Raw genomic sequence first — 15,746 nt, 5'->3', positions numbered from 1 at the left:
TAAAGAAATGTTTGATGCTGGATTATATAGTCTAATAGAACAATGCCACACAAATTAAAATAGAGACCCTACTTTTTTTTTTTTTTTAATACATCCAAATGAATGGTATCTAAATAGATACCTATAGAACAGATTAAGCTAAGTGGGAAACGCTTTCAGCTATAACATGAAAAAGAAACTCCGTGATCTAGAAGCGATGTTAAGATGTGCTAGTCAACACCAAGTAACAGCTGCTCTTCAGGTTTAAAAAAAGAATCGATTAAAATAAGTATTTCAGCTATTGCAAAAAAGACCAAATGAAAGCACTGTGTGCTATTGACTTACCAGAGGAGAATAGAGAAAATAAATTCAGAACTGAAAAGCCAGTAAAATAGGATGTTAAGTGAATTTTTAGAATTCTGTGCCTTGAGAAAGTCAAGAGCATTTTTCTTCCTTGTTCAGAATGAAAACAACACTTCAGCTTTTTTTCTCTGAAATAAACATGGAGCTTTTTTTCCCCAAAAAATTTGCTGTCTGTGTTAACAAAGGCAAAAAGATGTGAATGAATCTGAAGAACCAAATCCTCCTCTTTCTTCTCTCACAGAACTAGCGGAGGCAGAGTGGGAAAAGCCAAAATGTTACAGTCCCTGCTTCACCTGACCTGTGCCTGGCCAATTCCAGACAGGTACTGTGTCCCCAGTCCTGCTGGAGACAGTGAGGGGACAGGGAGAAAGAAGGCTGGGAGAAAGCAATGAAGATGAAAAACAGGTTAAGGAAACCACTGCAGTCATGCTCCCTTTCAAAAACCTGTTTTTTCTCTGCTCTGACAGTGTACTTATTGCCAGAACATTTGCAGATGAAGAGAAAGAGTATCTTAGTCTTTGGTGTTACCCTCCCCTTCAGTGCGAGAACTGCATGGTGTGTAGGTACCAGGCAGGACAGGTCCTGACACATGCATTCTAAAAGCCAGCCTCCTGCTGGAGGCCAATTCAAAATGCATTTATGTATATTTACATATGTATATGAACACAGGTAAAGGTTAGGAGGAAGGTGGGAGGAGAAACATGCTGTCGTCTTCCTCGGCCAGTTCTCACCAAGAGAAAAAGATTCCCGATTCAAACAGGCGGATGCACAGACGCGTCTCTCTAAAGCTACATTGCAGATACAAGTGCTTTTGCAAAGAAGCAACAGAAGGTTTGGTTATTCTGGGCCATCTCCATATACTGCTTTTTAGGACTAGTTTACATTTTTGGAAGAAAGGCAAGAGTTTTTTACTTTTTTTTTTTTTAAATGAAACTTTTAACTTTATAACTGCAGCTTCCCTCCCCTTCTCCTCTTTACTTCATTAAAAAAGGAAAAATATGAAAAAAAAATTCAAATTTTTTTCCAGAATAAAATGAACTTTTTTTTCTTTCTTTCTTTTTTTAACTTCTCATCCCCCAGAAGAGGAAACCTACACTCAACCAACTTTTCTGATATTTTAGGGTCTGTAATGACAGAAAAAAAGAAATAGTGGTTAATTATGCCAGCTTTCTTGTTTGTTTAAAACTCTTAATTACTGGCATATTGCTCCATATCTGAAATGTTCAAACCAGAATAAAACATAGTTTTTCTTATTAAAACAACAAATACATAGAATACCATTGCTAAAGTCTTTGTCCACTTAACCGTAGCACATTTACAGCTGCCATTGTTCCTCTTCTACCACATAGTGATTTTCAATACCATTTATCATGTCAAACTACTATCCTTAATATTTATGAATTATCTGACTGAAACGACAGTTTTTCATGATGTGCGCTTTCAGTTTTAACACCAGAGCTCCTACTGTTATAGATAATGTCTATGTGCTGAGAAGAGCTGGCTGAAAGTACTCGATGAAGCATTTTTTGAGAAGATTTGACATTGGTTTTAGGTCATTTTCAGTGAACATCCTGCATCATTTAAAATGTCTCACTGAAATTCACTTTTAATTACAAAAGTTCATTTTTCAAATCAAAGTGACTTTTCATTTCAAAATGGATGCTAAGGGACAGCAAAAAGAAATTTTCCCAGAGTAAAACTAAAAAAAAATCCCTGATGTCCTCACACAGGGTGGGTTTTATTTTTTTCCTTAGCTTTTGTAGATTTTTGATCCACAAAAATTATCAAGTTGTCCAATCTTTGTAAAAAATTGTAGTGGAAACATGTGAATTACAAATATCAGCATAAACTTAATTAATTCACAATTACTGTAAATGTGAGAACGGTTGCCCTGCCTGCCCCAGGGACCAGCAGAGCTGCCCTCGCTCATGCAGACAAGGGTCTGATCGGTCATTTGGAAATGTCTTGCGTGTTTGCACCACCAAAGAGAACCAAAGCCCCAGTACTCCTACTTCTTTTTTCATCTCAGAGGCAGATCAAAAAAATTCAGATTTGCCAAACAGACGGCATTTCAAATTGCGACCGTGTTGTCCGTGCTAGTCCCATATATTGTATGGATTATTCCTCACAAGTGCTTGCTTGTGGTGGACCCAGCAGCACATTGTGCCTTTGTTCTGCTCCTTGACGCTTCCATAAATGTCTCTCCTCTGGAGCAGTGTGGGCTTTCTGTTGCATCTATGTCACCAGCATGTGTGTAGACCTGCCTTATTTTAATGACGTAAAAATAAAGGCAAAGCAAATAGAATAATAAATAAGGACATGCCATCCCCCTGTTGTTATTGCTAAGGTACTATTTATTTTAAGCTAGGAGAGCCTGCTAGGAAGGTGATCTGAGGTGTGGGGGTTTTAAAATGATGAATTATTATTTTTTTCAAAGGCATCGCTTACACCTGACATCTGTTCTGCCAGGTTTGCCAAGTGGATGTGTTTGCACCGTGGGATCCCTTCCCACCCCCTGGACTATCTGGCTGGAGTTCACATCAAGGAACCACCACAAACCAGGTCCTCCACAGTGTCTGAGTGGGCACAGCCTGCGGTAGCTAAACTGAAGGGATGTATCTCATCCAAAGTAATACTCTCGGTGTGTATTTTTTGAGCTCTAAATGTGATTTGGGCTAATTGCAAATAGCAGCTTTGCTTCAACTGCAATCTGTATTCTGGTTTCTCTTTCCTGAACACTCATGCAAACTCAATATATTCTGGGGACTCTGTCCACTAAGCACATGTCTCTGAATGAGTAAAGGTAATTGCCTGTAGGTAGGAGGTTGTCTTGCTTCTTCAGAAACAACCTATTTCTGCTCGTAGGGTGACAGTCATCAGGAAACAAGGACAACATTGCATCTTGAAGAACCAAATTTAACTACCTATTTTATAACCCACTGATACAAAAATGACAAATAAATTACTTTTAAACCAAAAACTTCTTGGATGAGTATTTTGCAAGCAGAAAACACAGGACAGAAATTATCAGATAAATTGTTTGAGTAGTTCAGCCAGCCCTGGTCCCTGGCTACATAGCTCTTTGGAGGAAAATGCCAAGATTAAGTTATTGAGGGTAGATTACCATCAACTTTATCAACAGTGTCTGAATCATATGATCACCCCCACAGGACTAAAGTAACTCAGGGCACTGAAATCAATGGAGGTAGGCTGCTTGACACCAGCAGAGAAGTCTTTCTATGTCTGCGCCAATAATAGCTATGAAAAAACCTTAAGTGGGTTTACTCAAGGGTGAGGGAATGTTGGTGGAAACAGTTTCGCGGTAAATCCAAAATCCTGGCCAAGGATCCAGAAGGGGATTAGTATCACAGTATCCCTCATACTAGCTGGGCTGAGCTGAGCTTGTTAGAAAGGTGTTAAACTTTCCTCTGCCAGGAGCACTTTGCAATAATCAGTTTATGAGAAATTCAATTTGGCAGCAAACTGTTGGCAGTCTCAAATCAACTGTACCTATTATACCCCAGTCACAAGTGGATGGGCAAAGGTGGCTCAGCACATCAGTCTCTCTTCCCCCTCCTCCGCAGCCTTGAAATTTGCTCAGTGATGCTGGAGGAGGGGAAAAAAAAAAGAAAAAGGTGTTGTGTAACTAGTCTCCAAAACCCAGACAGCCATTAAGGACAAGGAGGAGGAAAAAAACTAAGTCAGAAACAAAAGACAGGCAGCTGCAAAGCTTCTGGCAGGAGCTTCCAGGTAGAAAGTCTGTTTGCACGGGCTTCCCAGGGCAAAGGAAACAGCCTGTGCCCTGTCACAACAAAATATTCACCCCGACTGGGAAAAATGTAAATGATGCTGAAGTGATAATGAGCACTCAAGTGGATTTCTTCCTGAAAGGAGTCACAGCTGCTGTCAAAGCTCCGTCAATTTGATTGCTGTAACGGGGCAAGGAGAAAACTCTCAGGAATGCCACCTGAAAGCCTTTGCCATGGAAGAGTCCCACCAAGCCCAGGCAGGGGCCCAGCAGCACAGGGCAGCGTGAACATCTTCCCCATCCAGCCGGGAACAAGGCTTCCACTTGCCTCCTCTGAGGAGAAGCAGCCGTCCCTCCGCACACACAAACCATTGTGTTACGTTGCATTGCTGTGTGTCGTGTTCGTAGCTTCACGACTGTTTTTCCACTAGAAGGCATTACTGGGACCAGGGAGAGTAGGCTGGAGAGGAGACAGATGGTATTTTCTCTCTAATTTTGGTGTTTGAGAACAGAATTTGCACAGTTTGTTCCTCTGTCAACCCTTACTTTCAGGGTAAAAACTGTTACCTGCCAGAACATGAATGATTTTGAAACATGCAATAAAAAAAAATAATAATTAAAAAGCATGTGGAGGGGGAGCTTTTATCTTAAAGAGCTACCAAATTTGCATTCCTGAGGTCTGATGCTGTGGTTATTAATCAGATGCTTTGGGAATATTAAAGACTCTATCTCACTAATACCAAATGCGAACGTCCTTTCTTCCTAAGCTTTCCCAACAGATCTTTAAAGTCTTAAAGTTCCTTCCATTCTTAATACACACTGTGATTATCTTGTATCAGCAGAGGACTTCTTTACACCTAGAGTTTAATATCTTACCCTCTCCAGCAGGTCTCCTTGTCTTTCAGCTAGGGCTCCATTTCAGGTAACTGCTATTCTAAAACCAAATTTGCTCGTTTATATTAATACGTGCCCTCAGAAGAACAGAATTTGGAAGCTCAGCCTGACATCTGCTGTGCCCATGCTCTACTAACTTACATGGCATTATGCTGTCACAGGAATCTGCAAGCCTAAGAAAATGCCCCAGCTGCAATTAAATGAAATCTCCTGCTCCATTTATGGGGCCAAATGACTTTATGTGGCTCATTCCCACCTTCCCGGCTCTACCAGGAGACGGGCAAGGAGCAGATGAGAGGGCTAAGGTGCAGGGGCAACCTGTGTGCAGAATGAGACTCCTCTCTATTCTTTTCTGGGTAGAGCAAGCTGATTCCTATGTACAGGAGCCTTCTCAGGGATGAATGCTGCAGAGAGAGTGTGCTGTCAAAGTGACAGAAGAATGAATTCTCCTATGACCTGAGAAAGCTATCGACAAATCTTTGGAAATGGTTGGTGAGAAGATAAATGTTATTTTATATATGCAAAACACAGGCTCTGAGAAAATCATGTTTGCTCAAGGAGCACCCAATGCTGTGGCTGCACTGAGGAAGGAACCCCTGGCTTGCTCAGGCTGTGATCCTCCGACTCTCAAGCACACACACACCCTCATTCACATGCATCATCTTAATTAAAAGTCTCCAAAATCCAAATTCAAAGTATTCTCCCTTTTCCCACCTCTCTTCCACCAACCATCACTCACACCGCTGAAGGTGTAAATAGGTCAGGTGTTTCCATGGCCACAGTGAACAAAAGAAGCAGTTGGGGTTCAGTGAGCAATGCGAGTTTTTTAATTATTCCAGTGGCAGGTAGCACAAGGTGTGTGGCACCACGCTGACAGTACCTATCTATCTCTTCTTGCTCATAGGCAACACGATGGCTGGTGCCAGCCCCTTCCCCCCATGAAACGGTTATCTCTGGCGAGCTTCAACAGGCAGCTCCCCTCATGGGGTAGCACTGATGAAAAGTACATTTCACACAGAAAACGTCTCTTTGCATCGCCACTGCAAGTACTAATTGCTGGTTCCAGCTTGGCATTGAACCTATGCGCACAAGGTGTAATTAAGCCACAGGATGCTGCAGAGGCCAAAAAGCATAAAATAAGCCTAAAACGGGACTGGACAAATTCATGAGGGACACATCTAACCTACAGGATGGTTGGGATGCTACTCCATTCAGGAAGCCCCTCCTAAACCTCTCAGTGCCCAAAGACATGGAACTGCAGCATGAAGAAGAGGTGTTTTTTTTTTTATGCCCTATTTCTTCCCCCTCACTCTGCATAACAAACAGAAAAACTGGGATGAACTGTGGAGCTGATGGCTCAGAATCTGAGCGGTGTAGAAATGTAGAAATGCCTTGGACCCTCATTGGTGACCTGGAAGGAAAAACACAGGACACCAACAGGATCAGCCCTGTGCTGCATTTGACCAGTTGTCACCAGACTTTTTCTAATATCTGGATAGTTTTATGTATGTGCAGTTTTTTGTTTTGTTTTTTGTTTATATATTTTTTTCTGTGTGGTGATCACCTGGATAGTATGGCACAGATCAGTTTTCACTCAGTAAGAAGCGCCAGATCCTTCACCCATCACAGACTGACTTAGTTGTCAATAAAATTGCTTATTTAAGACTGATTTATCTCCTTTTCCAGCATGTCTTTTCCATGAGGATGTCTACTCTGGCTACTGCTACTTATGAAAGCTCTGGCTGGCAGATTTTCTCCCATAACCTGGCACCCAAATCCCATCCATCTCAGCTGTGATGTTCACTGAAGCCTCCTTGCAATGCAGAAGAAGGTTTTATGAGGAGGAGTGAAAGCAAGGCTTCAAGCAGTCTGCCTCCGTGACCAGCCTGCCCAGGGAAGCAGTAGCCCTCCCTGTTTCTTCATCCTCTAAAACAGACATAGCAATTTCTTCTGCAAATTGTCAAGTACATGGACCCCCTGATATAAATACTTCTAAAAAACAAAAAATAGTAATAATAATATTAAAATAGTAACAGAAATATTAATATTCCAAATAATTCAAATATGCTATATGTTGCTAGCATTTCAGTTCAAGCTCTAATAGCACATGGTTGAAACATTGCAGTTCCTCGGGTCCCTTGTTTGCTCCAGGCTAGCAAAGGAGAAGGAGAGTCCACACCAAGAGCTTCTCTCTCCTGTAACCAAACAAGCTCAATCACACCAAAAGCTCCTCTCTCCTGTAACCAAACACAACTCAAACTTCCACAGAATGAGCCTGAGGTTTCCTGAGAGACTACTTCCAGTATAAGCTTACTCAGAGACATCCTTCTCTAAAAACTCATCTCAGCTACACTTCCCACCTTCTGGCAGTCTGGCTTACCAAAGGACATTGGGACCATGATCATATCACCTGGGCCATGCTGAAACCAATGATGCTCTTCATGTCTGTTCACTCACGTCAGCAAGATGGACCCTAAAACTATTGGTGTTGTCTCCTGCCAACATCTCCATCACAAATAACCATTGCCAACCAAAGAGATGGCTCTTGCTCTTGCCCCTCCACATGTCTTCTCTCACAAACAATAGAACTTTAGATTCAGGTTGTTGTTGAAGGCTAGACTAACAGTTCAGAGGGTAATAACCAGCTCAGCTCCCTGCCCTTCCCCAACTTATTGACTTGACACTGCTCTTATACCTCTGGTGTCTAGAAGTGTGAAAAGGGAAAGAATTTTTCATTTCAAGGTAAAAATTCCTCAAACTTAATTGTTATGTGTGGCTTTGTATTTAGCCTCTAGTCTCTTTCAGAAACCTGATAAACATACTTTCCCAGCTTGAAAATATTGATTTTTTTCTTCTCAATATTTTCTTCCTAAGTGCAATGAGAATCAGTAGAGATTTTCGTGTTTAACAGCATAAGAGCTGGCATAATATACAAGTAGCGCCTTGTCACGACAAATAAGCTCTACTTATTCATTGGCATTAGCAATGTCCATGCAGCCCTGGGAATAGCATGTTGTTGTTTCAGCTCATTACTGCAGTGTCAGCAAAAGGAGATCAGCTGGGCTGAAATTCAACCCTCAGATACGTGTGGGCTGTTTGGAGCCTGCAATGGGCAGCAGTGTTATGGGTGGCTGTAAAAATGTTCTTCAGAAAGTCGAAGGGGTCATGGCACAGGTGGCAGCAGACCTGGTGCTCCCCTCTAACTTTTTCTCTGATCTTCAAGAAACTGGATCCCTCATCTGTAAATTGGGGATAATCATATTCACAACTACTCTGTAAAGCATACAAAATCTGCAAATAAACCGCAGCAAACCAGAGAACCCTACTGCTATCAGTTAGGTGTCTTCTAGGAATGCTTTCTTTATTTCTCAAACAGATTCTTACAATTAAGATAAATATGATGTTGGAACCAATATATATTGTATATAATTATCTATTCACCACACACATATTTCTTCCACCACCTTTTTTTCTTCTATGTAAAACTTGGTAGTCTGATTTACCAACTAGATTTAGACCTACTATTAGGGTTATCTGTAACAGAACAATTGTTTGATCATTAAAATACCCAGTTTCATGAACAATGGATTCATCAGGAGGGAACACAATGCAATACTATGGAAATCACATTGCAGGATAATATTATATACTGTAGTCAGAAACTCCTGCATTATAATCCTATGATGCCAATTCTGCGCTGAACAAGAAGTAATCCTAAAATCCAGTTAGCTTAGGCTTAGTGTAGTGCAGAAGCACAGGAAACAGCAAGAATCTATCCAGTCACATTGAATTGTCAAAGTTATAGGATGTGTTCAGGAAAAAAATGCTTTGCTTTGTTTTGCAGACTTCACTTTCCGAATGCTGGTCCTCAGTAGGTCGATACAGCAACTGTTGGGCCATTACCTAATATTGTAAGTCAAATTATAGGTCACTGCATGCCTATTCCAAAATAATCCTCCCTCCCTGCCAAGTCCTAGATCCCAGAAAACTTTATCGTGGATGAGAAAATAGGAGACATACAATCAGGTGCACAAGAAGCCATTGAAATGACAAAGCATCTAAAATTAAAAACGTGTGAAAACACAAGTACTATGCCATTTAACTTCAATGCGGATTTTATAAACACTAACTTTCTTGGACAGTCCTAGTAGTTCCACTGTAGACATCAGCACCCCATCTAAGAAGGGATATTAAATGCTCTTATGGCCCCTCTCTTATTCACTAATAACATCCATTGCAATACCAGTGGCCCACAAAAACTCACAGTTTTAGCATTGTAATTTTTGGAAACTAGAGCTCAATTGTATAAGAGCTTTTGTTTGTTTGTTTGGTGTTTTGTTTTCATTGTTTATTTTATTTTGTGTGTGTGTGTTTTTTTGTTTGTTTGTTTTCCTGCAGCAGGGTTGTCCTTTAAATGTGGACAGCTAGATAGCTGTCTTCACAATGAGTGGTATTCTTGAGGGGGGAAAAGATCCACCAACAAAAAGCCTGCAGAATATATCTGAAACACATTGTGCAAGACCGTAAACTTTGAAGTTAGGCAGACAATTTTAGTATTCTTATTCCCTGGCTGCTCGCTTACCCTCAGACACCTATTTAGATTTTTTTTTTCAGTACAAAATTTCTTATGCATGGCTTAAGTGTTTATAAAGAAAATAAAAAGGAGGGGACATTGTTTCACTCATTTTGGGGGACTGTGGGTAAGACTTCTGCAGCTACCTCAAAATGTTAAAAATATAGCCAATATATTCATCCCACTTTTTTTTTTTTAAACCAAGAGATGCTAAGTTGTTTCTTGAACAATCACTTCTAGATTGCTAAATCAATTCATAGATTTGTTAACCAAAATCTTTATTAATTTTGTAATGCTGCATGCAAGTAATAATTATCTACCTGGCAAAAACTAGCTTGGAGAGCCTATCCTACTGACCATTGCAGCAGCAAGAGAGGTCTGTTTTCTAGTGTTCAAATAAAAATAAACAAGAGAGAAAAATACATTAAAAAATGGAGGGGGAGGTAAGTAAAAGGCTATAGAAAATGATAAACAGGAACAATTTGAAACTCCAGGGCAGAAGTTGAGTCTATGGACCTCTCTATATTACCACTTATCACATATAATGAGTTAGTGCCTGGGGCAAACTGTCTGATTGTGACCGTCTTCCTGGCAGCCCTGATAACAAGTGCAAGAAAAGAAGGTGTTTTAACCATGAATACAGCAGTGGGGCCTCATCTCCAGACAGTGACATTAGACAAGCCACAAGGGAAGATGTTTTGTAACCTTAGCTATGACAACTGAGAACCTTCAGCTGCAGTGGTACTTGACTTGGGTCCTGATCAGCCTTAGATTACACCGACTATATGAAGCAAACGATTTTATTCATGCCTGGCTATTACAAATAAGAGTCCCTGCCTTCATACTTTTTTTCCCTTAAAGAAAATCAGAAAGTATTTTTGCTGTAGCACTGCCTGGAGGATCTATAGCAACATGAGTTTATTTATTACCTGTCACTTCTATGTAAACATTTCCAACTGTGCCAGAATAACCATTTATTATATCATTTCCCTCTGAGGTCTCAACAGCATTCATCACTGGTAGTCGCCTACCCTGCTCCCACTCTGGGCCATTGCACTGCATGGGGATCCACCATTGAAGATGCTGGGGGCCTGGGGTGCTGCTGTTTTCCATCTCATTACTCTTCCACCACTGCTTGATGTACCTGGAGCTGCCAGTGTGTTGTTAAGGGTTCAACGGGGCACCTTCTTTTGGAGCCTTCCTCATCAACATCCCCTTCATGCAGGAGATGTCAACCTGCCTGTTTTGTTGACAACTCACCTCCTTCTTCCTTTAAGAAGAAGATGGAGAGATGGCTGAACATTCCAGGAAAGTAACAAGGAAAACCAGGATTAGATAGAGCTAAGACAGATCTAGATTCAACACAAAGACATCTAAATGTAATCACTTATACTGAGAACATGTCAACGTTACCCTAGTGTGCCAGTGAATTTTGTCAGCAACAACTGAGGCAAGAACAGGAGGCACCTGGACAGCAACAGACCCAGTTCCATATCATAGAATCATAGAATGTCCTGAGTTGGAAGGGACCCCACAAGGATCACTGAGTCCAACTCCTGTCCCTGCATAGGACAACCCCAAAACTCACACCATATGTCTGAGGGCATTGTCCAGTCTCTTCTATGGTTATGTCCTCCTCAGACCTCCCCAAAGGATGGGTCATGTAGTCCACTTGAATACCTCTGTGCCCCCAGTAAGATTGTTCATGCATGCTTTTTCTGTGTTTCCAATAATTTCTCCTCCCTCTTTTGGTTTTTAAGAGGTGAGAGTTTATAAACAATAAACAACTGTAGCTGTAAACAAACTTGTCTGGAAATTGCCTTTGCTCTGGGGAGCATCTGGTAGAAAATCTGTCCCAGTCTTCTTTCCCCAGTCTCCCTGCCAAACAGCCTTTTTCCCTTGCTCTTTATCTCTAGACCTTGGTGAGGAGGGGACAGATCATCACCAGATTTTCTGTGCCAGAAAGGGAAAGAAGTGTTCCGTTACAAATTCATAGAGTGCAGGATTGTCAATATGTGACAATGGGATAGCTTGCTTGCATGCTTGGTTATCACCAGCTTCACCAGCAGTGGTGCGAGGATCATAACAGGGTCGATTTTATAAGTACCTAGCCCATGCTTTTGTATGTTATAGAAATCATATTGTCTAATGCATACATATATTTATATTTATAGTTATAGTTATAGTTATAGTTATAGTTATAGTTATAGTTATAGTTATAGTTATAGTTATAGTTATAGTTATAGTTATAGTTATAGTTATATTCCTAGGGCATAGGAAAAGGCAGATGATTGTAATATTGAAAAAGCAAAAGGGATTTTCTTCCTCATTGGCTCGATTTTTATGTCACCAGAATACATTTTTCCATTTCTTTATCACCAAATTAAAATAGGTCTGATCAGATATGTGCTTGCACTAATAGAGGGGATTCCCATACTGCTTCGAAATGCAACTGGATTTTCTCATAATATGTTGCAGTGACATTACAAGCTAAATATCCAAGAAGTTACTAGAATGATGCGAGGGTTAAGTTATGAGTGTGATGCAGTACATAATGCAATACAGGAACCCATAAACGCATAATGACAGTTTCTTATGAAACTAATACATAATTTTAATTAAAAAAAAATAATGTGCAGATACAGCAATGACTGCATGACCTGCTTGGTTATGAAAGGTCAATTGTAAAACTTATTTAGATATGTTCTCTAACTTCTAGGCAAGATCAGTGATTTGTGTACTGTAGGAAAAACATTTTATTAGTCTCAAACTTTTGTAACTCCAAACATTTTCTCATAATGGTTAAAATTATAAACCAAACTTTTAATTAACGTGCTGTTCTGTCTCCTGCATTTTCTAATCTAGTGTGTCCCTAGCACCACTGGAGATCCATATGCTCATTTGTGCTTTCCTACCTGGACACAAGATCCTTTGGAAGGTGAGAGACAGCTCTCCAGGTACACAGACCTATCCTGATGGACTCTTAGCTACTGGGTGGTGACAGTGAAATCTACTTTCATCTTGTATTTAAAAACTAGCATCAAATTTGCAAATGGCTTCTCTGTGACCTGTGTATAGATGTACTTTCAAAGTTGCAAATAAATGACTTTTAAAGGGAGAGACACCTGTATTTTCACTGTGCCTTCAGCAAAACACCACCCTTTCCCTGCACAGGATCCCCTGCTTGGGCGCAGCTGAACCACTGGTTTGAGGCGCAGCAAATCCTGCTTCACATATCAAAATAAGAGGAACAGAAACCAGGGTGGGTGGGTGGTGGGAAGCGGAGAGGGAGCTGTAGAAAGGTTTGGCTGGAAGTATGAGTCAGGGCATTACAACACGTATGGGATTATCATAGTTTACATAGTGTCCTCATTGCCAAACAACCACGTCAAGTCCCTAGCCCAGTGCTGGCATTGGAGGGGTCATGAGCAGCAGAACAGTAATAGTATTACAGTAGCACGATGTCCTCAGTCAGAGGTACTGGTCTGGGAAGGATCTCACAGCCTCTCAAGATGTTACAGTTCCTGCAGCCTCCAGTGCACATTGAGGTATGACCCCCTCATGCAATTGTCACAAGTTCCATGGAGAAAAGGCAGTTTCTCTCTTTCTTGTCAAAACCATGTTCAAATTTCAATGGACTCAAACAAAAACCTCTCCTAGAAAGATACTTGGACTGCACCTGACCCTCCTGAAGTTGGAGCTTCCTGATGAGTTCCATACTGTATTTATTTGGCCCAGATAGCACTTATTTATTCCACAACTTCCAGAAAATTGTTTCCCCAACTACCTGTAGACAGAAATAGTGAGGACAGTGCTGAACTAAAACCTACCAAAGTCAATGGAGAGATTTCCATTCATTTTTTAGGGTCTTTTCCATCAATCAAACTCTCCAGGGGCATTGCTCAAGTCGACCTTCTGCCCTTGGTAGCACTCCAGTTCAGAGCAGAAATCACTGAATTACAGAGACAAGTCTATCTTTTTATTTTCACTTTTTGTCTTTATTTTAGAAGCAGCAGCAGTACCTGGCTTCCAGCGCACAGCAGACTGTCACACTGCAGACAGAGCCTGCTCAACTCCCTAAGCAAATCTGCCTCGCTCTATCCGTGAGCGTGCATGTAGCCATCGCGCAGATACCACGCATGGTTGTTCAGCAGAAGCCACACTGCGGCACACAGATCTCTTCTGATCTGCCTGACAGCCCTGCGTCTCCTCACACAGTCAAGGGAGAAGGGTCACGTAAAGGGAACAGGACACTAGAAACGATACCGTGAAGCATTACAAGCCTTTCCGCTCCCCCTCCCTCCCTCCACCCTCTATGCCAAGTAAACACCACATAGACATTTTGTTGTGTTTACCAGAAGCTGCTATTAAGGTTTAGGAAAAAAAAAATGGAGGAAGGAAAGGGAGGAAGGAAAGGGAGGAAGGAAAGGGAGGAAGGAAAGGGAGGAAGGAAAGGGAGGAAGGAAAGGGAGGAAGGAAAGGGAGGAAGGAAAGGGAGGAAGGAAAGGGAGGAAGGAAAGGGAGGAAGGAAAGGGAGGAAGGAAAGGGAGGAAGGAAAGGGAGGAAGGAAAGGGAGGAAGGAAAGGGAGGAAGGAAAGGGAGGAAGGAAAGGGAGGAAGGAAAGGGAGGAAAGAAAGGGAGGAAAGAAAGGGAGGAAAGAAAGGGAGGAAAGAAAGGGAGGAAAGAAAGGGAGGAAAGAAAGGGAGGAAAGAAAGGGAGGAAAGAAAGGGAGGAAAGAAAGGGAGGAAGGAAAGTGATGAAACCTTAAGATATTACCCCTGAGCAGACAGATCAGATACTTTTAGAGCAGAGCAATAGCACTTCTGCCCCTCCCCACAAGTGCAGTCAGCACATTTGATTTCTTTATCTATATCTCTCCCATGTTTATTATTAAAACACGTCATCACCATCTAATCACCACTGGAAGTGAAAGTAACTTAGCACAGGAGCATTCTAAAACTAGAGAACACCAATAAAAATTAATGCAAACCCAAAGTGCTGTGCTGTAAAGAAACTATGACCAACAGGTAAGTAAACGCAACCCATATCTACTAATTTCACATTGCTGATACGTGATTTTTAGGTTTGTGTATGTGTGCACGTTTCCCGCCCCTAAGAGCAGCGCCCCAAAACTGCCAGCCCCGGGGGCTCTGCTGAAACCTTCCCCTTACCCTGTCCACACAGCAGAAGTAGTCCCATCCAGGAGTCTTCCACCTTTCTGCTCCAGACGAGTCGCAGTTTGTTTTCCCGTGCAGCAGCCTCCCTGGGCGCCCGCCGCCCCGCTCCACGTCCTGCGGACAGCTGGGGCCAGCTCGGGGGGCTGGGGCATCACGGCGACAGGATGGGGCCCTTCTGGATATAATGGGAAGGCCGGTGCCAGCGCCGGCATCGGTCTGGGCGGGATTCCAGCACGGCAGCCGTCCCGCACCTGTCACAGGGCACCAACCGTGACAATCAGCTGTGGGGCTAATATTAGCCACCAGCACTGGGGAGCTGCGACAGGGACAGTAGTACGATCCAGGCACAGAGCAGCTTGTAGGGAAATAATTGTCCAGCTCGGCCTTTAGTTAAAAGAAAAACAAAATATAAGTGAATATCCCACAAGAAAGATAAACTGCATGGGAGACCCACAGCCCAACGCAGTCCTTTCATGTTTGTCGCATTAGCCTGCTTTTCTTTCCAACAGTGCTTTTAGTCCTTCCAGAATTGCTGGCCACAAATAGGAAAGGATATATTAATTTTACTGCTCCTGCTACCTCAACACCAACAACCTCAGGTCCTCTAACAGCCAGAAAATAAATTCCAGGCTGAGCCTCAGCTACACCAAGGGTGATGGTCGCGTGCTTTGATTTGGCATGCTTTGATTTGTGGCTACTGGGAAAGTATCATGAAAGACAGTGCTGATGCATGCAGCAAGAAGGTAAATAAGCTAGTGCTACAAGTGACTCATAAAAACGGAAAAATCAACAAAATCTTCCCACCTAGAATAACCTGCAATTATAACATGGCGTGTTAACATCCTGCTTAAAATAGAACACCCACAGAATTGGGCCACTTTTTTTTTTCTTAAGGAATTCGTGCAGTACTTGATTTCCTCTGCTCCCTGGGTATTGCAGGGGTCTCCAGGCACCAGGGATGCGGTGAAGGCTTGCACTGCAGCAGTGATAAGCACCAGAGGGCAGCTTAAAT

The 15,746-nt window shown here is 42.0% G+C and overlaps 1 protein-coding gene across 14 annotated transcripts in view; it reads right to left on the bottom strand.

Moving 5' to 3' along the window:
- ARPP21 (cAMP regulated phosphoprotein 21) overlaps positions 1 to 14,884 on the bottom strand; it is a 200,659-nt gene extending 185,775 nt beyond the window's left edge. For 12 of the 14 annotated variants that reach the window (XM_082044176.1, XM_082044185.1, XM_082044177.1 and 9 more), the window contains exon 1: positions 14,729 to 14,884. The gene's annotated coding sequence lies outside the window, so the exon portion shown is untranslated. Of the gene's footprint in view, positions 1 to 10,701; positions 10,828 to 14,728 lie in introns of all 14 variants that reach the window. The other 2 variants (XM_082044191.1, XM_082044186.1) reach the window with 2 other exon arrangements.
- Positions 14,885 to 15,746: the final 862 nt, after the last annotated feature.

The sequence above is a fragment of the Streptopelia decaocto genome (assembly GCF_964273445.1).
Source record: "Streptopelia decaocto genome assembly, chromosome: 2".
NCBI classification, from domain to species: Eukaryota; Metazoa; Chordata; class Aves; order Columbiformes; family Columbidae; genus Streptopelia; species Streptopelia decaocto.
The sequence above is the reverse complement of the archived record's forward strand: the minus strand, read 5'-3'. Positions and strand labels throughout refer to the sequence as shown.